The sequence below is a fragment of the Oryctolagus cuniculus genome, chromosome Y (genome assembly GCF_051225735.1).
Source record: "Oryctolagus cuniculus isolate XC-2025 breed Fujian yellow rabbit chromosome Y, ASM5122573v1, whole genome shotgun sequence".
Classification (NCBI taxonomy): domain Eukaryota; kingdom Metazoa; phylum Chordata; class Mammalia; order Lagomorpha; family Leporidae; genus Oryctolagus; species Oryctolagus cuniculus.
Window position 1 is genome coordinate 1,642,540 of NC_142889.1, and position 25,725 is coordinate 1,668,264.

The following is a 25,725-nucleotide window of genomic DNA, read 5'->3' on the forward strand; positions in this document are numbered from 1 at the left end:
ACAGGGCGAGGTTCTGGCGGACGGACAGGCGGGTACGCGCCCGCTCAGGGGCTGCCAGGGACGTGCGGGACCCAGACCCGAAGCTGCCCGGTCCGGTCGAGCTGGACATGGGCGGGACGACTGCCACGTGGTGCGCGCAGACGTCACTTCCCGTGTCCAATCAGGAGCCGCGAGGGGCGTGGCTCGAGGCGGTTCCTTTCCACACCATTTCCGCCCCGAGCCGCAGAAACAGGGCGACACAACCACTCAGCATCTGATTGGCAACGGAGTCTGAGACCGCGTGAAGCCAATGGCTGCCCGACCTGTCACTCAGACGAGCCCAGCCGCTGAGCGCCCTGCCGCTGAGGCTTTGGGAAGTTGTAGTCTCCCCGGTCCACCCTGTCCAAGCATAGGGTGGCTGGACAATGTGAAATCAGGAAATATGGCCCACAGGTGACAGACGAAAAATGATCATTTAGGTCAGGAAAATTAGGCCTCAGAGCTTTTTTTCAAAGAAGAGAAAGAAGACAGCTGGGTTGAAACACGGTTCCTTTCCACACCATTTCCGCCCCGAGCAGACGCCTCCGAAACAGGAAGCACACACCCACCCCGCGTCTGAGCGGTTCGGAGTCTGAGACCGGGGAAGCCATTGGGTCGGCTACCTGTCACTCAGGCCAGTACAGCCCACACGTAGAGCGTCGCCGCCGCCGCTGAGGCTTCTGGGAGGTGTAGTCTCCCCGCCCGGCTCTGTGTAAGCCGGAGGGAATCCATAGACTCGGATGGAGCCTTAGGAACCCAGATAGAGCCTTAGGAAGTAGGATGGAGTCTTAGGGACCCGGATGGAGTTCAGAGACTCGGATGGAGCCAATGACCCCGATGTGGCCCAGAGACCCGGATGGAGCCCAGTGACCCGGATGGAGCTCAGAGAGCCTGATGTGTCCCAGAGACCGGATAGAGCCCAGAGACTCGGATGGGGCCCAGAGACCTGGATTGAGCCCAGAGACTCTAATGGAGCCCAGAGACCCAGATGGAGCGCAGTGACCGGGATGTGGCCCTGGAGACCCGGGTGGAGCACAGAGACCGGAATGGATCCTTAGCGACCCGGATTGAGTCCAGAGACCCGGATGGAGCCTTAGGGACGCGTATGGAGCCTTAGGGACCTGGATGGAGCCTTAGGGACCTGGATGGAGCCCAGAAACCCGGATGGAGTCTTAGGGTCCCGGATGGATCCCACAGACCCTAATGGAGCCCAGAGACTCGGATGGAGCTTTAGGGACCCGAATGGAACCTTAGGGACCCGGATGGAGCCTTAGGAACCCGGATGGATCCTAGGGACCTTGCTGGTGCCCAGAGACTCGGTTGGAGCCCAGACTCGGATGGAGCCTTATGGACACGGATGTAGCTCAGAGACCTGGAGAGAGCCCAGAGACTCAGAGAGAGCCCAGACACCCAGATGTTGCCCAGAGACCCGGATGGAGCCCAGTGACCCGGATGGAGCCCAGAGAACCCGATGTAGCCCGGAGACCTGTTGGTGGCCCTGGGGACCCAGATGTGGCCCTTGGGACCCGGGTGGAGCCCTGGGACCCAGATGTAGCCTTGGAGGGAGCCCTGGAGACCCGGATGTGGCCCTGGAGACCTGGATGTGGCCCTGGACCCGGATGGAGCCCTGGAGACCCCAATGTGGGCCTGGAGACCCAGATGTGACCCTAGAGATCCTGATGTAGCCCTAGAGACCTGAATGTAGCCCTGGACACCTGAATGTGGCCCTGAGGATCCGGATGTGGTGTGGAGACACGAATGTTGCCCTGGAGACAGGGGTGGAGCCCTAGAGACCCGGATAGAGCCCTTGAAACCCGAATGTGGCCCTGGAGGGAGCCCTGGAGACCCGGATGTGGCCCTGGAGACCCCTATGTGGCCCTGAGGAACCGAATGTGGCCCTGGAGACCCGGGTGGAGCCCTGGAACCCAGATGTGGCCCTGGAGGGAGCCCTGGAGATAATGGATGTGGCCCTGGAGACTCGGATATGGCCCTAGAGACCCGGATGTAGCCTTAGGGACCCGGATGGAGCCCAGAGACTCGGATGGAGCATCAGGAACCCAGATGGAGCCCAGAGACCCGGGTGGAACCTTAGGGACCCAGATGGAACCTTAGGGACCCGGATGGAACCCAGAGACTCGAATGGAGCCCAGAGACACAGATAGAGTCCAGTGACCCGGATGGAGCCCAGAGACCCGGATGGAGCCCAGAGACCCAAATGGAGCCTTAGGGACCCTGATGGAGCCCAGAGACCCGGATGGAGCCCAGAGACCTGGATGGAGACCAGAGATTTGGATGGAGCCCTGGGACCCAGTTTTAGCGCTGGAGGGAGCCCTGGAGACCTGGATGTGGCTGTGGAGAGCCGGCTGGAGCCCTGGGGAGCCAGATGTGGCCCTGGAGACTCGGATGTGGCCCTGGGAAACCCAGATGCGGTCCTGGAGACCCAAATGTGGCCCTGGAGACCCAGGTGTAGCCCTGGGATTCAGATGTGGCCCTGGAGACCCGGATTTTTACATGGGGACCAGGATGTGGCCCTGGAAACCTGGATGGAGCCCTGGGGACCTGATATGACCGTGGAGACCCGGATGTGGCCCTGGAGATCCGGATGTGGCCCTGGAGACCCTAATGTAGCCCTAGAGGCCCGGGCTTGCCCCTGAGACCCCTATGTGGCCCTAGAGACCTGGGTGTGCCCCTGAGACCCCTATGTGGCCCTGGTAACCCGGATGAAGCCCTAGAGACCCGGATGTGTCCCTGGAGACCTGGATGGAGCCCTAGAGACCCGGATGTGGCCCTGAGACCCGGATGTGGCCCTGGAGACTTGGATGTGGCCCTGGAGATCCAGGTGTGGCCCTGGAGACCCCGATGTGGCCCTGGAGACACGGGTGGGGCCCTGGAGGGAGCCCTGGAGACCCAGTTGTGGCCCTAGAGACCCGGATGTGGCACTGGAGACCCGGATGTGGTCCTGGAGATCCGGATGGTGCCCTAGGGACATGGATGTGACTCTGGGGACCGAATGTGGCCCTTGGAGACCTGGATGTGGCCCTGGAGACCCGGATGTGCCCCTGGAGATCTGGATGTGGCCCAGAGACCCGGGTTGAGCCCAGAGACCCGGATGTGGCCCAGAGACCTGGATGGAGCCCAGAGACCTAAATGGAGCCCAGACCCGGATGGAGCCCAAAGACCCGGATGGAGCCCAGAGACTCAGATGGAGCCCAGAAACCCGGATGGAGCCCAGAGACCCAGATGTGGCCCTGAGGAACCCGATATGGCCCTAAGACCCCGATGTGTCCCTGGAGACTCAGATCTGGCCATGGAGACCTGGATGTGGCCCTGGACACCCAGATGGAGCCCTGGGGACTCGGATGCTGCCCTGGGGACCCGGATGTGGCCCTAGAGATACGGATGTAGCCCTGGGGGACCCGGATGTGGCCCTGGGGGACCCGGATGTGGCCCTGGAGACACGGATGTGGCCCTAGAGATGGGGATGTGGCCCTGGAGACCCAGAAGGAGCCCTGGGTACCCGGATGTGTCCCTAGAGACCCGGGTGGAGCCCTGGGGACTCGGGTGTGGCCAGGGGACCGGATGTGGCCCTGGGAACCCGGTTGGAGCCCTGGGACACAGAAGTGGCCCTGGATGGCGCCCTGAAGACCCAGATGTGGCCCTAGAGACCCAGAAGTGGCCCTGGAGACCCGGAATTGGCCCTGGGGACCCGGAATTGGCCTTGTGGACCTGGATGTGGCCCTGGAGACTTGGATGTGGCCCTGGGCACACGGATGTGGCCCTGGGCACACGGATGTGGTCCTGCGGACCCGCATGTGGCCCTGAAGACCTGCGTGTGGCCCTTGAAATCCGGTTGTGGCCCTGGAGACCTGGATGTGGCCCTGGGATACCACAATGTGGCCCTGGAGACCCCAATGTGGCCCTGGAGACCGGGGTGGGGCCCTGCATGGAGCTCTGGAGACCCAGATGTGTCCCTAGAAACCCGGATGTGGACCTAGAGACCCAGAATTGGCCCTGGAGACCCGGAAGTGGCTCTGCAGACCCGGATGTGGCCCATGAGACCCAGATGTCGCCCTGGAGACCTGGATGTGGCCCTGGAGACCTGGATGTGCCCCTTGGAGACCTGGATGTGGCCCTGGAGACCTGGATGTGTCCCTGGAGACCTGGATGTGGCCCTGGGGACCCGGATGTGGCCCTGTAGACCCGAATGTGGCCCTGGAGACCCAGGTGGAGCCCTGAGAAACAGATGTGGCCCTGGAGGGAGCCTTGGAGACCTGGATGTGGCCCTGGGGACCTGGATGTGTCCCTGGGAGACCCAGATGTGGCCCTGGGGACCTGGATGTGGCTCTGGAGTCCTGGATGTGGCCCTGGGGGACCTGGATGTGTCCCTGGGAGACCCAGATGTGGCCCTGGGGACCTGGATGTGGCCCTGGAGTCCTGGATGTGGCCCTAGACACCTGGATATGAACCTGGGAGACCTGCATGTCGCCCTGGATACCCGGATGTGGCCCTGGGGATACGGATGTGGCCTTGGGGATCTAGGTATGGCCCTGGAGACCCGGGTGTGGCCCTGGAGGCAAGGTTGGGGCCCTGGAAGGAGTCCTGGAGACCCGGAGGTGGACCTAGAGACCCGTATGTGGCCCTGGAGACCCTGACGGAGCCCTGGGTCCCAGATGTGGTCTTGGAAACCCGGATGTGGTCCAGGGGAAACAGATGTGGCCCTGGGGACCCGGATGTGGCCCTGTAGACCCGAATGTGGCCCTGGAGACCCAGGTGGAGCCCTGAGAAACAGATGTGGCCCTGGAGGGAGCCTTGGAGACCTGGATGTGCCTGGAAACTGGATGTGGCCCTAGAGACCCGGATGTGCCCTGAAGACCCGAATGGAGCCCTGGAGACACAGATGTGGCCCTAGAGACCCGGATGTGGCCCTGGAGACTCGGGTGGAGCCCTGGGACACAGATGTGGCCCTGGAGGGAGCCCTGGAGGCTCAGATGAGGCCTGGAGACCAGGATGTAGCCCTAAAGAATCGGATTTGGCCCTAAAGACCCAGATGTGGCCCTAGAGACCCAGAAGTGGCCCTGGAGACCCGGAATTGGCCCTGGGGACCCGGAATTGGCCTTGTGGACCTGGATGTGGCCCTGGAGACTTGGATGTGGCCCTGGGCACACGGATGTGGCCCTGGGCACACGGATGTGGTCCTGCGGACCCGCATGTGGCCCTGAAGACCTGCGTGTGGCCCTTGAAATCCGGTTGTGGCCCTGGAGACCTGGATGTGGCCCTGGGATACCACAATGTGGCCCTGGAGACCCCAATGTGGCCCTGGAGACCGGGGTGGGGCCCTGCATGGAGCTCTGGAGACCCAGATGTGTCCCTAGAAACCCGGATGTGGACCTAGAGACCCAGAATTGGCCCTGGAGACCCGGAAGTGGCTCTGCAGACCCGGATGTGGCCCATGAGACCCAGATGTCGCCCTGGAGACCTGGATGTGGCCCTGGAGACCTGGATGTGCCCCTTGGAGACCTGGATGTGGCCCTGGAGACCTGGATGTGTCCCTGGAGACCTGGATGTGTCCCTGGGGACCCGGATGTGGCCCTGGAGACCCGAATGTGGCCCTGGAGACCCAGGTGGAGCCCTGAGAAACAGATGTGGCCCTGGAGGGAGCCTTGGAGACCTGGATGTGGCCCTGGGGACCTGGATGTGTCCCTGGGAGACCCAGATGTGGCCCTGGGGACCTGGATGTGGCTCTGGAGTCCTGGATGTGGCCCTGGGGGACCTGGATGTGTCCCTGGGAGACCCAGATGTGGCCCTGGGGACCTGGATGTGGCCCTGGAGTCCTGGATGTGGCCCTAGACACCTGGATATGAACCTGGGAGACCTGCATGTCGCCCTGGATACCCGGATGTGGCCCTGGGGATACGGATGTGGCCTTGGGGATCTAGGTATGGCCCTGGAGACCCGGGTGTGGCCCTGGAGGCAAGGTTGGGGCCCTGGAAGGAGTCCTGGAGACCCGGAGGTGGACCTAGAGACCCGTATGTGGCCCTGGAGACCCTGACGGAGCCCTGGGTCCCAGATGTGGTCTTGGAAACCCGGATGTGGTCCAGGGGAAACAGATGTGGCCCTGGGGACCCGGATGTGGCCCTGTAGACCCGAATGTGGCCCTGGAGACCCAGGTGGAGCCCTGAGAAACAGATGTGGCCCTGGAGGGAGCCTTGGAGACCTGGATGTGCCTGGAAACTGGATGTGGCCCTAGAGACCCGGATGTGCCCTGAAGACCCGAATGGAGCCCTGGAGACACAGATGTGGCCCTAGAGACCCGGATGTGGCCCTGGAGACTCGGGTGGAGCCCTGGGACACAGATGTGGCCCTGGAGGGAGCCCTGGAGGCTCAGATGAGGCCTGGAGACCAGGATGTAGCCCTAAAGAATCGGATTTGGCCCTAAAGACCCAGATGTGGCCCTAGAGACCCAGAAGTGGCCCTGGAGACCCGGAATTGGCCCTGGGGACCCGGAATTGGCCTTGTGGACCTGGATGTGGCCCTGGAGACTTGGATGTGGCCCTGGGCACACGGATGTGGCCCTGGGCACACGGATGTGGTCCTGCGGACCCGCATGTGGCCCTGAAGACCTGCGTGTGGCCCTTGAAATCCGGTTGTGGCCCTGGAGACCTGGATGTGGCCCTGGGATACCACAATGTGGCCCTGGAGACCCCAATGTGGCCCTGGAGACCGGGGTGGGGCCCTGCATGGAGCTCTGGAGACCCAGATGTGTCCCTAGAAACCCGGATGTGGACCTAGAGACCCAGAATTGGCCCTGGAGACCCGGAAGTGGCTCTGCAGACCCGGATGTGGCCCATGAGACCCAGATGTCGCCCTGGAGACCTGGATGTGGCCCTGGAGATCCGGATGTGGCCCTGGAGACCTGGATGTGCCCCTTGGAGACCTGGATGTGGCCCTGGAGACCTGGATGTGTCCCTGGAGACCTGGATGTGGCCCTGGGGACCCGGATGTGGCCCTGGAGACCCGAATGTGGCCCTGGAGACCCAGGTGGAGCCCTGAGAAACAGATGTGGCCCTGGAGGGAGCCTTGGAGACCTGGATGTGGCCCTGGGGACCTGGATGTGTCCCTGGGAGACCCAGATGTGGCCCTGGGGACCTGGATGTGGCTCTGGAGTCCTGGATGTGGCCCTGGGGGACCTGGATGTGTCCCTGGGAGACCCAGATGTGGCCCTGGGGACCTGGATGTGGCCCTGGAGTCCTGGATGTGGCCCTAGACACCTGGATATGAACCTGGGAGACCTGCATGTCGCCCTGGATACCCGGATGTGGCCCTGGGGATACGGATGTGGCCTTGGGGATCTAGGTATGGCCCTGGAGACCCGGGTGTGGCCCTGGAGGCAAGGTTGGGGCCCTGGAAGGAGTCCTGGAGACCCGGAGGTGGACCTAGAGACCCGTATGTGGCCCTGGAGACCCTGACGGAGCCCTGGGTCCCAGATGTGGTCTTGGAAACCCGGATGTGGTCCAGGGGAAACAGATGTGGCCCTGGGGACCCGGATGTGGCCCTGTAGACCCGAATGTGGCCCTGGAGACCCAGGTGGAGCCCTGAGAAACAGATGTGGCCCTGGAGGGAGCCTTGGAGACCTGGATGTGCCTGGAAACTGGATGTGGCCCTAGAGACCCGGATGTGCCCTGAAGACCCGAATGGAGCCCTGGAGACACAGATGTGGCCCTAGAGACCCGGATGTGGCCCTGGAGACTCGGGTGGAGCCCTGGGACACAGATGTGGCCCTGGAGGGAGCCCTGGAGGCTCAGATGAGGCCTGGAGACCAGGATGTAGCCCTAAAGAATCGGATTTGGCCCTAAAGACCCAGATGTGGCCCTAGAGACCCAGAAGTGGCCCTGGAGACCCGGAATTGGCCCTGGGGACCCGGAATTGGCCTTGTGGACCTGGATGTGGCCCTGGAGACTTGGATGTGGCCCTGGGCACACGGATGTGGCCCTGGGCACACGGATGTGGTCCTGCGGACCCGCATGTGGCCCTGAAGACCTGCGTGTGGCCCTTGAAATCCGGTTGTGGCCCTGGAGACCTGGATGTGGCCCTGGGATACCACAATGTGGCCCTGGAGACCCCAATGTGGCCCTGGAGACCGGGATGGGGCCCTGCATGGAGCTCTGGAGACCCAGATGTGTCCCTAGAAACCCGGATGTGGACCTAGAGACCCAGAATTGGCCCTGGAGACCCGGAAGTGGCTCTGCAGACCCGGATGTGGCCCATGAGACCCAGATGTCGCCCTGGAGACCTGGATGTGGCCCTGGAGACCTGGATGTGCCCCTTGGAGACCTGGATGTGGCCCTGGAGACCTGGATGTGTCCCTGGAGACCTGGATGTGGCCCTGGGGACCCGGATGTGGCCCTGGAGACCCGAATGTGGCCCTGGAGACCCAGGTGGAGCCCTGAGAAACAGATGTGGCCCTGGAGGGAGCCTTGGAGACCTGGATGTGGCCCTGGGGACCTGGATGTGTCCCTGGGAGACCCAGATGTGGCCCTGGGGACCTGGATGTGGCCCTGGAGTCCTGGATGTGGCCCTAGACACCTGGATATGAACCTGGGAGACCTGCATGTCGCCCTGGATACCCGGATGTGGCCCTGGGGATACGGATGTGGCCTTGGGGATCTAGGTATGGCCCTGGAGACCCGGGTGTGGCCCTGGAGGCAAGGTTGGGGCCCTGGAAGGAGTCCTGGAGACCCGGAGGTGGACCTAGAGACCCGTATGTGGCCCTGGAGACCCTGACGGAGCCCTGGGTCCCAGATGTGGTCTTGGAAACCCGGATGTGGTCCAGGGGAAACAGATGTGGCCCTGGGGACCTGGATGTGGCCCTGTAGACCCGAATGTGGCCCTGGAGACCCAGGTGGAGCCCTGAGAAACAGATGTGGCCCTGGAGGGAGCCTTGGAGACCTGGATGTGCCTGGAAACTGGATGTGGCCCTAGAGACCCGGATGTGCCCTGAAGACCCGAATGGAGCCCTGGAGACACAGATGTGGCCCTAGAGACCCGGATGTGGCCCTGGAGACTCGGGTGGAGCCCTGGGACACAGATGTGGCCCTGGAGGGAGCCCTGGAGGCTCAGATGAGGCCTGGAGACCAGGATGTAGCCCTAAAGAATCGGATTTGGCCCTAAAGACCCAGATGTGGCCCTAGAGACCCAGAAGTGGCCCTGGAGACCCGGAATTGGCCCTGGGGACCCGGAATTGGCCTTGTGGACCTGGATGTGGCCCTGGAGACTTGGATGTGGCCCTGGGCACACGGATGTGGCCCTGGGCACACGGATGTGGTTCTGCGGACCCGCATGTGGCCCTGAAGACCTGCGTGTGGCCCTTGAAATCCGGTTGTGGCCCTGGAGACCTGGATGTGGCCCTGGGATACCACAATGTGGCCCTGGAGACCCCAATGTGGCCCTGGAGACCGGGGTGGGGCCCTGCATGGAGCTCTGGAGACCCAGATGTGTCCCTAGAAACCCGGATGTGGACCTAGAGACCCAGAATTGGCCCTGGAGACCCGGAAGTGGCTCTGCAGACCCGGATGTGGCCCATGAGACCCAGATGTCGCCCTGGAGACCTGGATGTGGCCCTGGAGATCCGGATGTGGCCCTGGAGACCTGGATGTGCCCCTTGGAGACCTGGATGTGGCCCTGGAGACCTGGATGTGTCCCTGGAGACCTGGATGTGGCCCTGGGGACCCGGATGTGGCCCTGGAGACCCGAATGTGGCCCTGGAGACCCAGGTGGAGCCCTGAGAAACAGATGTGGCCCTGGAGGGAGCCTTGGAGACCTGGATGTGGCCCTGGGGACCTGGATGTGTCCCTGGGAGACCCAGATGTGGCCCTGGGGACCTGGATGTGGCTCTGGAGTCCTGGATGTGGCCCTGGGGGACCTGGATGTGTCCCTGGGAGACCCAGATGTGGCCCTGGGGACCTGGATGTGGCCCTGGAGTCCTGGATGTGGCCCTAGACACCTGGATATGAACCTGGGAGACCTGCATGTCGCCCTGGATACCCGGATGTGGCCCTGGGGATACGGATGTGGCCTTGGGGATCTAGGTATGGCCCTGGAGACCCGGGTGTGGCCCTGGAGGCAAGGTTGGGGCCCTGGAAGGAGTCCTGGAGACCCGGAGGTGGACCTAGAGACCCGTATGTGGCCCTGGAGACCCTGACGGAGCCCTGGGTCCCAGATGTGGTCTTGGAAACCCGGATGTGGTCCAGGGGAAACAGATGTGGCCCTGGGGACCCGGATGTGGCCCTGTAGACCCGAATGTGGCCCTGGAGACCCAGGTGGAGCCCTGAGAAACAGATGTGGCCCTGGAGGGAGCCTTGGAGACCTGGATGTGCCTGGAAACTGGATGTGGCCCTAGAGACCCGGATGTGCCCTGAAGACCCGAATGGAGCCCTGGAGACACAGATGTGGCCCTAGAGACCCGGATGTGGCCCTGGAGACTCGGGTGGAGCCCTGGGACACAGATGTGGCCCTGGAGGGAGCCCTGGAGGCTCAGATGAGGCCTGGAGACCAGGATGTAGCCCTAAAGAATCGGATTTGGCCCTAAAGACCCAGATGTGGCCCTAGAGACCCAGAAGTGGCCCTGGAGACCCGGAATTGGCCCTGGGGACCCGGAATTGGCCTTGTGGACCTGGATGTGGCCCTGGAGACTTGGATGTGGCCCTGGGCACACGGATGTGGCCCTGGGCACACGGATGTGGTCCTGCGGACCCGCATGTGGCCCTGAAGACCTGCGTGTGGCCCTTGAAATCCGGTTGTGGCCCTGGAGACCTGGATGTGGCCCTGGGATACCACAATGTGGCCCTGGAGACCCCAATGTGGCCCTGGAGACCGGGGTGGGGCCCTGCATGGAGCTCTGGAGACCCAGATGTGTCCCTAGAAACCCGGATGTGGACCTAGAGACCCAGAATTGGCCCTGGAGACCCGGAAGTGGCTCTGCAGACCCGGATGTGGCCCATGAGACCCAGATGTCGCCCTGGAGACCTGGATGTGGCCCTGGAGATCCGGATGTGGCCCTGGAGACCTGGATGTGCCCCTTGGAGACCTGGATGTGGCCCTGGAGACCTGGATGTGTCCCTGGAGACCTGGATGTGGCCCTGGGGACCCGGATGTGGCCCTGGAGACCCGAATGTGGCCCTGGAGACCCAGGTGGAGCCCTGAGAAACAGATGTGGCCCTGGAGGGAGCCTTGGAGACCTGGATGTGGCCCTGGGGACCTGGATGTGTCCCTGGGAGACCCAGATGTGGCCCTGGGGACCTGGATGTGGCTCTGGAGTCCTGGATGTGGCCCTGGGGGACCTGGATGTGTCCCTGGGAGACCCAGATGTGGCCCTGGGGACCTGGATGTGGCCCTGGAGTCCTGGATGTGGCCCTAGACACCTGGATATGAACCTGGGAGACCTGTATGTCGCCCTGGATACCCGGATGTGGCCCTGGGGATACGGATGTGGCCTTGGGGATCTAGGTATGGCCCTGGAGACCCGGGTGTGGCCCTGGAGGCAAGGTTGGGGCCCTGGAAGGAGTCCTGGAGACCCGGAGGTGGACCTAGAGACCCGTATGTGGCCCTGGAGACCCTGACGGAGCCCTGGGTCCCAGATGTGGTCTTGGAAACCCGGATGTGGTCCAGGGGAAACAGATGTGGCCCTGGGGACCTGGATGTGGCCCTGTAGACCCGAATGTGGCCCTGGAGACCCAGGTGGAGCCCTGAGAAACAGATGTGGCCCTGGAGGGAGCCTTGGAGACCTGGATGTGCCTGGAAACTGGATGTGGCCCTAGAGACCCGGATGTGCCCTGAAGACCCGAATGGAGCCCTGGAGACACAGATGTGGCCCTAGAGACCCGGATGTGGCCCTGGAGACTCGGGTGGAGCCCTGGGACACAGATGTGGCCCTGGAGGGAGCCCTGGAGGCTCAGATGAGGCCTGGAGACCAGGATGTAGCCCTAAAGAATCGGATTTGGCCCTAAAGACCCAGATGTGGCCCTAGAGACCCAGAAGTGGCCCTGGAGACCCGGAATTGGCCCTGGGGACCCGGAATTGGCCTTGTGGACCTGGATGTGGCCCTGGAGACTTGGATGTGGCCCTGGGCACACGGATGTGGCCCTGGGCACACGGATGTGGTCCTGCGGACCCGCATGTGGCCCTGAAGACCTGCGTGTGGCCCTTGAAATCCGGTTGTGGCCCTGGAGACCTGGATGTGGCCCTGGGATACCACAATGTGGCCCTGGAGACCCCAATGTGGCCCTGGAGACCGGGGTGGGGCCCTGCATGGAGCTCTGGAGACCCAGATGTGTCCCTAGAAACCCGGATGTGGACCTAGAGACCCAGAATTGGCCCTGGAGACCCGGAAGTGGCTCTGCAGACCCGGATGTGGCCCATGAGACCCAGATGTCGCCCTGGAGACCTGGATGTGGCCCTGGAGATCCGGATGTGGCCCTGGAGACCTGGATGTGCCCCTTGGAGACCTGGATGTGGCCCTGGAGACCTGGATGTGTCCCTGGAGACCTGGATGTGGCCCTGGGGACCCGGATGTGGCCCTGGAGACCCGAATGTGGCCCTGGAGACCCAGGTGGAGCCCTGAGAAACAGATGTGGCCCTGGAGGGAGCCTTGGAGACCTGGATGTGGCCCTGGGGACCTGGATGTGTCCCTGGGAGACCCAGATGTGGCCCTGGGGACCTGGATGTGGCTCTGGAGTCCTGGATGTGGCCCTGGGGGACCTGGATGTGTCCCTGGGAGACCCAGATGTGGCCCTGGGGACCTGGATGTGGCCCTGGAGTCCTGGATGTGGCCCTAGACACCTGGATATGAACCTGGGAGACCTGCATGTCGCCCTGGATACCCGGATGTGGCCCTGGGGATACGGATGTGGCCTTGGGGATCTAGGTATGGCCCTGGAGACCCGGGTGTGGCCCTGGAGGCAAGGTTGGGGCCCTGGAAGGAGTCCTGGAGACCCGGAGGTGGACCTAGAGACCCGTATGTGGCCCTGGAGACCCTGACGGAGCCCTGGGTCCCAGATGTGGTCTTGGAAACCCGGATGTGGTCCAGGGGAAACAGATGTGGCCCTGGGGACCCGGATGTGGCCCTGTAGACCCGAATGTGGCCCTGGAGACCCAGGTGGAGCCCTGAGAAACAGATGTGGCCCTGGAGGGAGCCTTGGAGACCTGGATGTGCCTGGAAACTGGATGTGGCCCTAGAGACCCGGATGTGCCCTGAAGACCCGAATGGAGCCCTGGAGACACAGATGTGGCCCTAGAGACCCGGATGTGGCCCTGGAGACTCGGGTGGAGCCCTGGGACACAGATGTGGCCCTGGAGGGAGCCCTGGAGGCTCAGATGAGGCCTGGAGACCAGGATGTAGCCCTAAAGAATCGGATTTGGCCCTAAAGACCCAGATGTGGCCCTAGAGACCCAGAAGTGGCCCTGGAGACCCGGAATTGGCCCTGGGGACCCGGAATTGGCCTTGTGGACCTGGATGTGGCCCTGGAGACTTGGATGTGGCCCTGGGCACACGGATGTGGCCCTGGGCACACGGATGTGGTCCTGCGGACCCGCATGTGGCCCTGAAGACCTGCGTGTGGCCCTTGAAATCCGGTTGTGGCCCTGGAGACCTGGATGTGGCCCTGGGATACCACAATGTGGCCCTGGAGACCCCAATGTGGCCCTGGAGACCGGGGTGGGGCCCTGCATGGAGCTCTGGAGACCCAGATGTGTCCCTAGAAACCCGGATGTGGACCTAGAGACCCAGAATTGGCCCTGGAGACCCGGAAGTGGCTCTGCAGACCCGGATGTGGCCCATGAGACCCAGATGTCGCCCTGGAGACCTGGATGTGGCCCTGGAGATCCGGATGTGGCCCTGGAGACCTGGATGTGCCCCTTGGAGACCTGGATGTGGCCCTGGAGACCTGGATGTGTCCCTGGAGACCTGGATGTGGCCCTGGGGACCCGGATGTGGCCCTGGAGACCCGAATGTGGCCCTGGAGACCCAGGTGGAGCCCTGAGAAACAGATGTGGCCCTGGAGGGAGCCTTGGAGACCTGGATGTGGCCCTGGGGACCTGGATGTGTCCCTGGGAGACCCAGATGTGGCCCTGGGGACCTGGATGTGGCTCTGGAGTCCTGGATGTGGCCCTGGGGGACCTGGATGTGTCCCTGGGAGACCCAGATGTGGCCCTGGGGACCTGGATGTGGCCCTGGAGTCCTGGATGTGGCCCTAGACACCTGGATATGAACCTGGGAGACCTGTATGTCGCCCTGGATACCCGGATGTGGCCCTGGGGATACGGATGTGGCCTTGGGGATCTAGGTATGGCCCTGGAGACCCGGGTGTGGCCCTGGAGGCAAGGTTGGGGCCCTGGAAGGAGTCCTGGAGACCCGGAGGTGGACCTAGAGACCCGTATGTGGCCCTGGAGACCCTGACGGAGCCCTGGGTCCCAGATGTGGTCTTGGAAACCCGGATGTGGTCCAGGGGAAACAGATGTGGCCCTGGGGACCTGGATGTGGCCCTGTAGACCCGAATGTGGCCCTGGAGACCCAGGTGGAGCCCTGAGAAACAGATGTGGCCCTGGAGGGAGCCTTGGAGACCTGGATGTGCCTGGAAACTGGATGTGGCCCTAGAGACCCGGATGTGCCCTGAAGACCCGAATGGAGCCCTGGAGACACAGATGTGGCCCTAGAGACCCGGATGTGGCCCTGGAGACTCGGGTGGAGCCCTGGGACACAGATGTGGCCCTGGAGGGAGCCCTGGAGGCTCAGATGAGGCCTGGAGACCAGGATGTAGCCCTAAAGAATCGGATTTGGCCCTAAAGACCCAGATGTGGCCCTAGAGACCCAGAAGTGGCCCTGGAGACCCGGAATTGGCCCTGGGGACCCGGAATTGGCCTTGTGGACCTGGATGTGGCCCTGGAGACTTGGATGTGGCCCTGGGCACACGGATGTGGCCCTGGGCACACGGATGTGGTCCTGCGGACCCGCATGTGGCCCTGAAGACCTGCGTGTGGCCCTTGAAATCCGGTTGTGGCCCTGGAGACCTGGATGTGGCCCTGGGATACCACAATGTGGCCCTGGAGACCCCAATGTGGCCCTGGAGACCGGGGTGGGGCCCTGCATGGAGCTCTGGAGACCCAGATGTGTCCCTAGAAACCCGGATGTGGACCTAGAGACCCAGAATTGGCCCTGGAGACCCGGAAGTGGCTCTGCAGACCCGGATGTGGCCCATGAGACCCAGATGTCGCCCTGGAGACCTGGATGTGGCCCTGGAGATCCGGATGTGGCCCTGGAGACCTGGATGTGCCCCTTGGAGACCTGGATGTGGCCCTGGAGACCTGGATGTGTCCCTGGAGACCTGGATGTGTCCCTGGGGACCCGGATGTGGCCCTGGAGACCCGAATGTGGCCCTGGAGACCCAGGTGGAGCCCTGAGAAACAGATGTGGCCCTGGAGGGAGCCTTGGAGACCTGGATGTGGCCCTGGGGACCTGGATGTGTCCCTGGGAGACCCAGATGTGGCCCTGGGGACCTGGATGTGGCTCTGGAGTCCTGGATGTGGCCCTGGGGGACCTGGATGTGTCCCTGGGAGACCCAGATGTGGCCCTGGGGACCTGGATGTGGCCCTGGAGTCCTGGATGTGGCCCTAGACACCTGGATATGAACCTGGGAGACCTGCATGTCGCCCTGGATACCCGGATGTGGCCCTGGGGATACGGATGTGGCCTTGGGGATCTAGGTATGGCCCTGGAGACCCGGGTGTGGCCCTGGAGGCAAGGTTGGGGCCCTGGAAGGAGTCCTGGAGACCCGGAGGTGGACCTAGAGACCCGTATGTGGCCCTGGAGACCCTGACGGAGCCCTGGGTCCCAGATGTGGTCTTGGAAACCCGGATGTGGTCCAGGGGAAACAGATGTGGCCCTGGGGACCCGGATGTGGCCCTGTAGACCCGAATGTGGCCCTGGAGACCCAGGTGGAGCCCTGAGAAACAGATGTGGCCCTGGAGGGAGCCTTGGAGACCTGGATGTGCCTGGAAACTGGATGTGGCCCTAGAGACCCGGATGTGCCCTGAAGACCCGAATGGAGCCCTGGAGACACAGATGTGGCCCTAGAGACCCGGATGTGGCCCTGGAGACTCGGGTGGAGCCCTGGGACACAGATGTGGCCCTGGAGGGAGCCCTGGAGGCTCAGATGAGGCCTGGAGACCAGGATGTAGCCCTAAAGAATCGGATTTGGCCCTAAAGACCCAGATGTGGCCCTAGAGACCCAGAAGTGGCCCTGGAGACCCGGAATTGGCCCTGGGGACCCGGAATTGGCCTTGTGGACCTGGATGTGGCCCTGGAGACTTGGATGTGGCCCTGGGCACACGGATGTGGCCCTGGGCACACGGATGTGGTCCTGCGGACCCGCATGTGGCCCTGAAGACCTGCGTGTGGCCCTTGAAATCCGGTTGTGGCCCTGGAGACCTGGATGTGGCCCTGGGATACCACAATGTGGCCCTGGAGACCCCAATGTGGCCCTGGAGACCGGGGTGGGGCCCTGCATGGAGCTCTGGAGACCCAGATGTGTCCCTAGAAACCCGGATGTGGACCTAGAGACCCAGAATTGGCCCTGGAGACCCGGAAGTGGCTCTGCAGACCCGGATGTGGCCCATGAGACCCAGATGTCGCCCTGGAGACCTGGATGTGGCCCTGGAGATCCGGATGTGGCCCTGGAGACCTGGATGTGCCCCTTGGAGACCTGGATGTGGCCCTGGAGACCTGGATGTGTCCCTGGAGACCTGGATGTGGCCCTGGGGACCCGGATGTGGCCCTGGAGACCCGAATGTGGCCCTGGAGACCCAGGTGGAGCCCTGAGAAACAGATGTGGCCCTGGAGGGAGCCTTGGAGACCTGGATGTGGCCCTGGGGACCTGGATGTGTCCCTGGGAGACCCAGATGTGGCCCTGGGGACCTGGATGTGGCTCTGGAGTCCTGGATGTGGCCCTGGGGGACCTGGATGTGTCCCTGGGAGACCCAGATGTGGCCCTGGGGACCTGGATGTGGCCCTGGAGTCCTGGATGTGGCCCTAGACACCTGGATATGAACCTGGGAGACCTGTATGTCGCCCTGGATACCCGGATGTGGCCCTGGGGATACGGATGTGGCCTTGGGGATCTAGGTATGGCCCTGGAGACCCGGGTGTGGCCCTGGAGGCAAGGTTGGGGCCCTGGAAGGAGTCCTGGAGACCCGGAGGTGGACCTAGAGACCCGTATGTGGCCCTGGAGACCCTGACGGAGCCCTGGGTCCCAGATGTGGTCTTGGAAACCCGGATGTGGTCCAGGGGAAACAGATGTGGCCCTGGGGACCTGGATGTGGCCCTGTAGACCCGAATGTGGCCCTGGAGACCCAGGTGGAGCCCTGAGAAACAGATGTGGCCCTGGAGGGAGCCTTGGAGACCTGGATGTGCCTGGAAACTGGATGTGGCCCTAGAGACCCGGATGTGCCCTGAAGACCCGAATGGAGCCCTGGAGACACAGATGTGGCCCTAGAGACCCGGATGTGGCCCTGGAGACTCGGGTGGAGCCCTGGGACACAGATGTGGCCCTGGAGGGAGCCCTGGAGGCTCAGATGAGGCCTGGAGACCAGGATGTAGCCCTAAAGAATCGGATTTGGCCCTAAAGACCCAGATGTGGCCCTAGAGACCCAGAAGTGGCCCTGGAGACCCGGAATTGGCCCTGGGGACCCGGAATTGGCCTTGTGGACCTGGATGTGGCCCTGGAGACTTGGATGTGGCCCTGGGCACACGGATGTGGCCCTGGGCACACGGATGTGGTCCTGCGGACCCGCATGTGGCCCTGAAGACCTGCGTGTGGCCCTTGAAATCCGGTTGTGGCCCTGGAGACCTGGATGTGGCCCTGGGATACCACAATGTGGCCCTGGAGACCCCAATGTGGCCCTGGAGACCGGGGTGGGGCCCTGCATGGAGCTCTGGAGACCCAGATGTGTCCCTAGAAACCCGGATGTGGACCTAGAGACCCAGAATTGGCCCTGGAGACCCGGAAGTGGCTCTGCAGACTCGGATGTGGCCCATGAGACCCAGATGTCGCCCTGGAGACCTGGATGTGGCCCTGGAGATCCGGATGTGGCCCTGGAGACCTGGATGTAGCCCTGGAGATCCGGATGTGGCGCTAGACACCCTGATGTGACCCTGGGAGACCTGGATGTGGCTCTGGACACTGGGATGTGGCCCTGGGTACCCAGATATGGCCCTAGGGACCCGGATGTGGCCCTGGAGACCTGGATGTGACCCTGAGGACCCAATGGGGCACTGGAGACCAGGGTGTGGACCTGGAGACCTGGGTGTGGCCCTGGAAACCTGGGTGGGGCCCTGGGTACGCGGATGTGGCCCTGGGGACCCAGGTGGAGTCCTGGGAGACCTGGATGTGTCCCTGGGAGACCCAGGTGGAGCCCTGGGAGACCCAGATGTGGCCCTGGGGACCCGGATGTGTCCCTGGAGACCCGGATGTGGCCCTGGGGACCCGGATGTGTCCCTGGAGACCCGGATGTGGCCCTGGGGACCCGGATGTGGCCCTGGAGACCCGGATGTGGCCCCGGAGACCTGGATGTGGCCCTGAAGACCCAATGGGGCACTGGAGACTCAGGTGTGGACCTGGGGAACCGAGTGGAGCCCTGGGAGACCTGGATGTGGCCCTGGGGACCCGGATGTGCCCCTGGAGAACCGGGTGGAGCCTTGGGACACAGAAGTGGCCCTGGAGGGAGCCCCAAAGACCTGGATGTGGCCCTGGAGACCCGGATGTGGCCCTGGAGACCCCGATGTAGCCCTTGAGATCCGGATGTGGCCCAGGAGACCCGGATGTGGCCCTGGAGACACTAAAGGAGCCCTGGGGACCCCGATGTAGCCCTGGGGACCCAGATGTGACCTGGGGACCCGGTGAAGCCCTGGGAGACCCGGATGTGGTCCTGGAGACCCGGATGTGGCCGTGGAGTCCCGGATGTGGCCCTGGAGACCTGGGTGGAGCCCTGGGACCAAGATGTGGCCCTTGAGTGAGCCCTGGAGACCTGGATGTGGCCCTGGGGGATCGAGATGTGTCCCTGGAGAGCCGGTTGCGGCCCTGAAGACCCGGATGTGGCCCTAGGGACCTGGATGTGGCCCTGGGACCCGGGTGTCGACCTGGGAACCCGGATGTGGCCCTGGGAGAACCAGATGTGGCCTTGGAGACCTTATGTGGACCTGGATGGAGCCCTGGGAGACCAGGATGTGGACTTGGGATGTGGACCTGGGGGACCCGGATGGAGCCCTGCGTGACCCGGATGTAGCAATGGAGACCCGGATGTGGCTCTGGAGACCCGGATGTGGACCTGGAGGCACGGAAGTGGCCCTAGGGACCCAGATGTGGCCCTAGAGACCCGGGTGTGGCCCTAGAGAGCCCCATGTGACTCTGGGGACCCGGATGTGGCCCTGGGATCCCGTATTTGGCCCTGGAGACCCAGAGTGACCCTGGAGACCCGGATGGTGCCCTGGAGACCCAGATGTGGCCATGGAGAGAACCCTAGAGACCTGGATGTGGCCCTGAGCATCCGGATGTGGCCCTGGAGACCCGGATGTGGCCCTGGAACCTGGGTGAAGCCCAGAGATCCGGATGGTGCCTAGAGACATGGATGGAGCCCAGAGAGTGAGATAGAGCCTTAGGGGCTCGGATGGAGCCCAGAGACCCGGATGGAGCCCAGAGATATGGATGGAGCCCAGAGACTCGAATGGTGTCCAGAGAGTGAGATAGAGCCTTATGGCTCGGATGGAGCCCAGAGACCCGGATGGAGCCCAGAAACCCGGATGGAGGCTTAGGGACTGGATGGAGCCTTAGGGACCCGGATGGAATCTTAGGGACTCGGATGGAACCCAGAGACTCGGATGGAGCCTTAGGGACCCCGATGGAGCATTAGGGACTCAGAAGGAGCCCAGAGACCAGGATGGAGCCCAGAGACCCGGATGGAGCCTTAGGGACCCTGATGGAGCCCAGAGACCTGGATGGAGCCCAGAGACCCGGATGGAGCCCAGAGACCCGGATGGAGCCCAGAGACCCGGATGGAGCCTTAGGGACCCCGATGGAGTCTTAGGGATCCGGATGGAGCCCAGAGACTCGGATGGAGCCCAGAGACCTGGATGGAGCCTTAGGAACCTGGATGGAGCCCAGAGATCCAGATGGAGCCCATAGACTTGGATGGAGCCTTAGGAACCTGGATGGAGCCCAGAGACCTGGATGGAGCCCAGAGACCCGGATGGAGCCCAGAGACCTGGATGGAGCCCAGAGACCCGGATGGAGCCCAGAGACCTGGATGGAGCCTTAGGAACCTGGATGGAGCCCAGAGATCCAGATGGAGCCCAGAGATATGGATGGAGCCCAGAGACTCGAATGGTGTCCAGAGAGTGAGATAGAGCCTTATGGCTCGGATGGAGCCCAGAGACCCGGATGGAGCCCAGAGACCCGGATGGAGGCTTAGGGACTGGATGGAGCCTTAGGGACCCGGATGGAATCTTAGGGACTCGGATGGAACCTAGAGACTCGGATGGAGCCTTAGGGACCCCGATGGAGCATTAGGGACCCAGAAGGAGCCCAGAGACCAGGATGGAGCCCAGAGACCCGGATGGAGCCTTAGGGACCCTGATGGAGCCCAGAGACCTGGATGGAGCCCAGAGACCCGGATGGAGCCCAGAGACCCGGATGGAGCCTTAGGGACCCCGATGGAGCCTTAGGGACCCCGATGGAGTCTTAGGGTTCCGGATGGAGCCCAGAGACTCGGATGGAACCCAGAGACCTGGATGGAGCCTTAGGAACCTGGATGGAGCCCAGAGATCCAGATGGAGCCCAGAGACCTGGATGGAGCCCAGAGACCCGGATGGAGCTCAGAGACCTGGATGGAGCCTTAGGAACCTGGATGGAGCCCAGAGATCCAGATGGAGCCCAGAGACTTGGATGGAGCCCAGAGACCCGGATGGAGCCGAGATATCTATGGAGTCCAGAGACTCGGATGGTGTCCAGAGAGTGAGATAGAGCCTTATGGCTCAGATGGAGCCCAGAGACTTGGAGGGAGCCCAGAGACCCGGATGGAGCCCAGAGACCCGGATGGAGGCTTAGGGACTGGATGGAGCCTTAGGGACCCGGATGGAATCTTAGGGACTCGGATGGAACCCAGAGACCCGGATGGAGCCTTAGGGACCCCGATGGAGCATTAGGGACCCGGATGGAGCACGGAGACCCGGATGGAGCCCAGAGACCCGGATGGAGCCTTAGGGACCTTGATGGAGTCTTAGGGACCTGGATGGAGCCCAGAGACTTGGATGGAGCCTTAGGAACCTGGATGGAGCCCAGAGACCTGATAGAGCCCAGATATCTGGATGGAGCCTTAGGGACCCAGATGGAGCTGAGAGACCTGATGGAGCCTTAGGAATCCGGATGGAGCCCAGAGACTTGGATGGAGCCCAGAGATTGAGATAGAGCATTAGGGGCTCGGATGGAGCCCAGAGACCCGGATGGAGTCTTAGGAACCTGGATGGAGCTCAGAGATACGGATGGAGCCCAGAGACTCTGATGGAACCCAGAGACTTGGATAAAGCCTTAGAGACCTGGATGGAGCCCTGGAGACCCGGATATGGCCCTAGGGACCTGGATGTGGCCCTGGGACCCGGGTGTGGACGTGGGGACCCGAATGTGGCCCTGGGAGAACTGGATGTGGCCCTGGGGACCTGATGTGGACCTGGATGGAGCCCTGGGAGACCCCGATGTGGCCTTGGCAACCCGGATGTGGACCTGGGGGACCCGGATGGAGCCCTGGGAGACCCAGATGTGGCCCTAGAGACCCGGGTGTGGCCCTGGAGACCCCCATGTGACTCTAAGGACCCGGATGTGGCCCTGGGAGCCCGTATGTGGCCCTGGAGATCTGGATGTGACCCCGGAGACCTGGATGGCGCCATAGAGAGCCGGATGTAGTGATGGAGACCTGGATGTGGCCCTGGAGAGAGCCCTAGAGACCCGGATGTGGCCCTGATCAAGCTGATGTGGCCCTGGAGACCCAGATGTTCCTGGAGACCTGGATGGAGCCCTGGAGACCTGGATGTGGCCCTAGACCCGGATGTGGCCCTGGAGAACCGGTAATGGCCCGAGACACCTGGATGTGGCCCTGGGGACCCCGATATGTCCCTTGGGGAACCGGATGTGGCCCTGGGTCCCGTATGTGGAGCCCTGGGAGACCCGATGTGGCCCTGGAGACCCGGATGGAGCTCAGAGACCCGGATGGAGCCCAGAGACTCGGATTGAGCCAAGAGACCGGATAGAGCCTTAAGGACTCGGATGGAGCCCAGAGACCCGGATGGAGCCTTAGGGACCCCGATGGAGTCTTAGGGACCTGGATGGAGCCCAGAGACCCAGGTGGAGCCCAGAGACCCAGATGGAGCCCAGAGATCCGGATGGAGCCTTAGGGACCCGGATGGAGCCCAGAGACCCGGATGGAGCCCAGAGACCAGGATGGAGCCCTAGGGACCCAGATGGAGCTCAGAGATATGGATGGAGCCCAGAGACCCGGATGGACCCCACAGACTCGCATTGAGCCCAAAGACCCGGATGGAGCCTTATGGACCCGGATGGAGCCTTAGGGACCCAGATGGAGCCCAGAGTCTCGGAAGAGCCTTAGGGAACTGGATGGAGCCTTAGGGACCCGGATGGAGCCTTAGGAACCCGGATGGAGCCCAGAGACTTGGATGGAGCCCAGAGACCTGGATGGAGCCCAGAGACCCGGATGGATCCTTAGGGACTTGGATGGAGTCTTAGGGAATTGGATGGAGCCCAGAGACTCGGATGGAGCCAGGAGTCCCGGATGGATCCTTAGGGACCCAGATGGAGCCCAGAGATATGGATGGAGCCCAGAGACCTGGATGGAGCCCAGAGACCTGTAAGAGCCCAGAGACTTGGATGGAGCCAGGAGTCCCGGATCGATCCTTAGGGACCTGGATGGAGCCCAAAGACCCGGATGGAGCCCAGAGACTCTAATGGAGCCCAGAGACTCAGATGGAGCCTTAAGGACCTGGATGGAGCCCAGAGACCCGCATGGAGCCTTAGGGATGCGGATGGAGCCTTAGGGACCCAGATGGAGCCCAGAGACTCGGGCAGAGCCCCGAGACCAGGATGGAGCCCAGAGACCCGTATGGAGCCCAGAGACTCAGATGGAGCCAGGAGTCCCGGTTGGATCCTTAGGGACCTGGATGGAGCCCAAAGACCCGCATGGAGCCTTAGGGATGCGGATGGAGCCTTAGGGACCCGAATGGAGCCCAGAGACTCGGGCAGAGCCCCGAGACCAGGATGGAGCCCAGAGACCAGGATGGAGCCTTAGGGACCCGGATGTAGCTCAGAGACCTGGAGAGAGCCCAGAGACCCTGGGTGGAGCCCTGGGACCCAGATATGGCCCTGGAGGGAGCCCTGGAGATCCGGATGTGGCCCTGGAGACCCTGGTGTGGCCCTGGAGACCCTGGTGTGGCCCTGGAGACCCGGATGGAGCCCTGGGAAACCGGATGTGGCCCTGGAGACCCGGATGTGGCCCTGGGGACCTGGATGTGGCCCTGGAGATCGGGGTGGAGCCCAGAGACTCGGATGGAGCCCAGAGACTGGATGCAGCCTTAGGGACACTGTTGGAGCCCCGAAACCCGGATGGAGCCCAGAGACCCGGATGTGGTCCAGAGACCTGGATGGAGCCCAGAGACCTGGATGGAGCCTTAAGGACTCGGAAGAAACCTTAAGGACCCGGATGTAGCCTTAGTGACCCTGAAGGAGCACAGAGACCCGGATGGAGCCTTAGGGACCAGGATGTTTCCTTAGGGACCCAGATGGAGCCCAGAGATACAGATGGAGACCAGAGACCCCGATGGAGCCCAGAGACCTGTATGGAGCCCAGAGACTCGGATGGAGCCAGGAGTCCCGGATGGAGCCCAGAGACCCGGATGGAGCCCTTAGGGACCCAGATGGAGCCCAGAGACCCGGATGGAGCACTTAGACCAGGATGTGGCCCTGGGGACCAGGATGTGCCCCTGGGGACCTGGATGTGTCACTGCGGACATGAGTGGAGCCCTGGGGAGCCGGATATTGCCCTGGAGACCCGGATGTGGCCATGGGGACCCAGATGTGGCCCTGGGATCCTGGTGGAGTGTGACTGGCTGCCAGTGGAGTCGGGGAGAAACCCCCCAGTGTCACTCAGGGCTGATTGACAGCCACCAGATGACAGAGCCCACCCCCTTGTCAGTGAACGGTGACTGACAGTGCAGGGAGACCCGGAGGTAGCCCCTGGGTTCCTCCACCAGCTCGCTCTGTCTTTTGACGGAACAATAAAAATCGTTTAAAATAAATGACTGGGACTGTGCCTGGGATGAGTTTATTCCATGAACAGGAAGCAGAGAAAGCTGGGGACGGCCGATTCTAGAATGTTCCGAAGCTTTCTAGAAATTCTGGAACAATCCAGACCATCTTGGATCAATCCAGAATGCTCTAGAATGTTCCAGAGCATACTAGCGCGTTCGCAGGTGGGAGGAGATGGTGAGGCGATCAGGGGAGGAATCATTGTGCAGGAGGGGCGGTTCTGGAATGGTCTAGAACGTTCTGGCACCTTCTCCAAGGGAGGCGTCCTCAGGGTGGACAGGTGTCTGTTGGAGAGAGAGGAAAGCCGAGTCAGCGCCGAGTCAGCGCCGAGTCAGCCCGGAAGCCGCCAAGGCCTCACCTGTGTCGCCCACACGCCGGATGTACTTCCGCGGGATCCCATTCTGCTCCGTGAGCCTCGCGTAGTCCTCCAGCCGGTCGTCATTTATGACTCTCAATTTGACTGTGGCAAGAGTGGGTGCCGACTGAGTACGCTTGCTTTAGTGTGAGCCTACTGCATACACTCACTTTAGTGGCTGTATACGCTCACCCCATCTAGCGAGCGCCAACTGTATATGCTAGCGTTAGTGGGCACCGACTGTATATGCCCACCATGTCTAGTGGGCACTGACTGTATACACTCGCTTTATCCAGTGGGCACCGACTGTATCCCCCCTTTCCCTGTATACAGTCGGGCTCAGACTCTCGGGTCGTGGTGCGTATCCCTAGCGGGCACCGGCAGTGTACATGTGTGTGTGAGGGGGGCTCACCCACAAGGAAGCTGAGGCGGCTGGTGGTGCCGCTGGACCCCATTTTATTGATGAAGATGAAGAGCCTAGCGGGATCCAATTCGTGGAACTGGAAGGAGGTCTGGCCCTCGACTGTAGGGAGAGAGGTGGGTGTTCTGGATGTGCCGGGGCATGCTGGGACATTCTAGCACATTCTGGAACATTCTAGAACATTGAGGAACTGGAGCATCCTGGGACATTTGCAGCATCCTGGAACATTTCTGGGAACATTCTCGAACATTCTGGAACACACCGGACATTCCCTGGGGTCGTCTGGAATTGTCTGGAACTTTCCGAAATGCTCTGTACTCACAGTCAGTGGTGTAGATGCCGTCTGCGTTCTTCTGGGCCACAACCGTGTGCGGGGTGCATACCTCGTTCTTCCTGAAGGAGAGACCGGGAACATGGCCGCTCGCTGTGGGCTCAACTGCTCCTGTCTGCTCTCCCTCTGGGCTCGCCTGGTCCACCATGGCCTGCTCTTTGACTCTGGGATCGGCTGGTCCTGTCTGCTC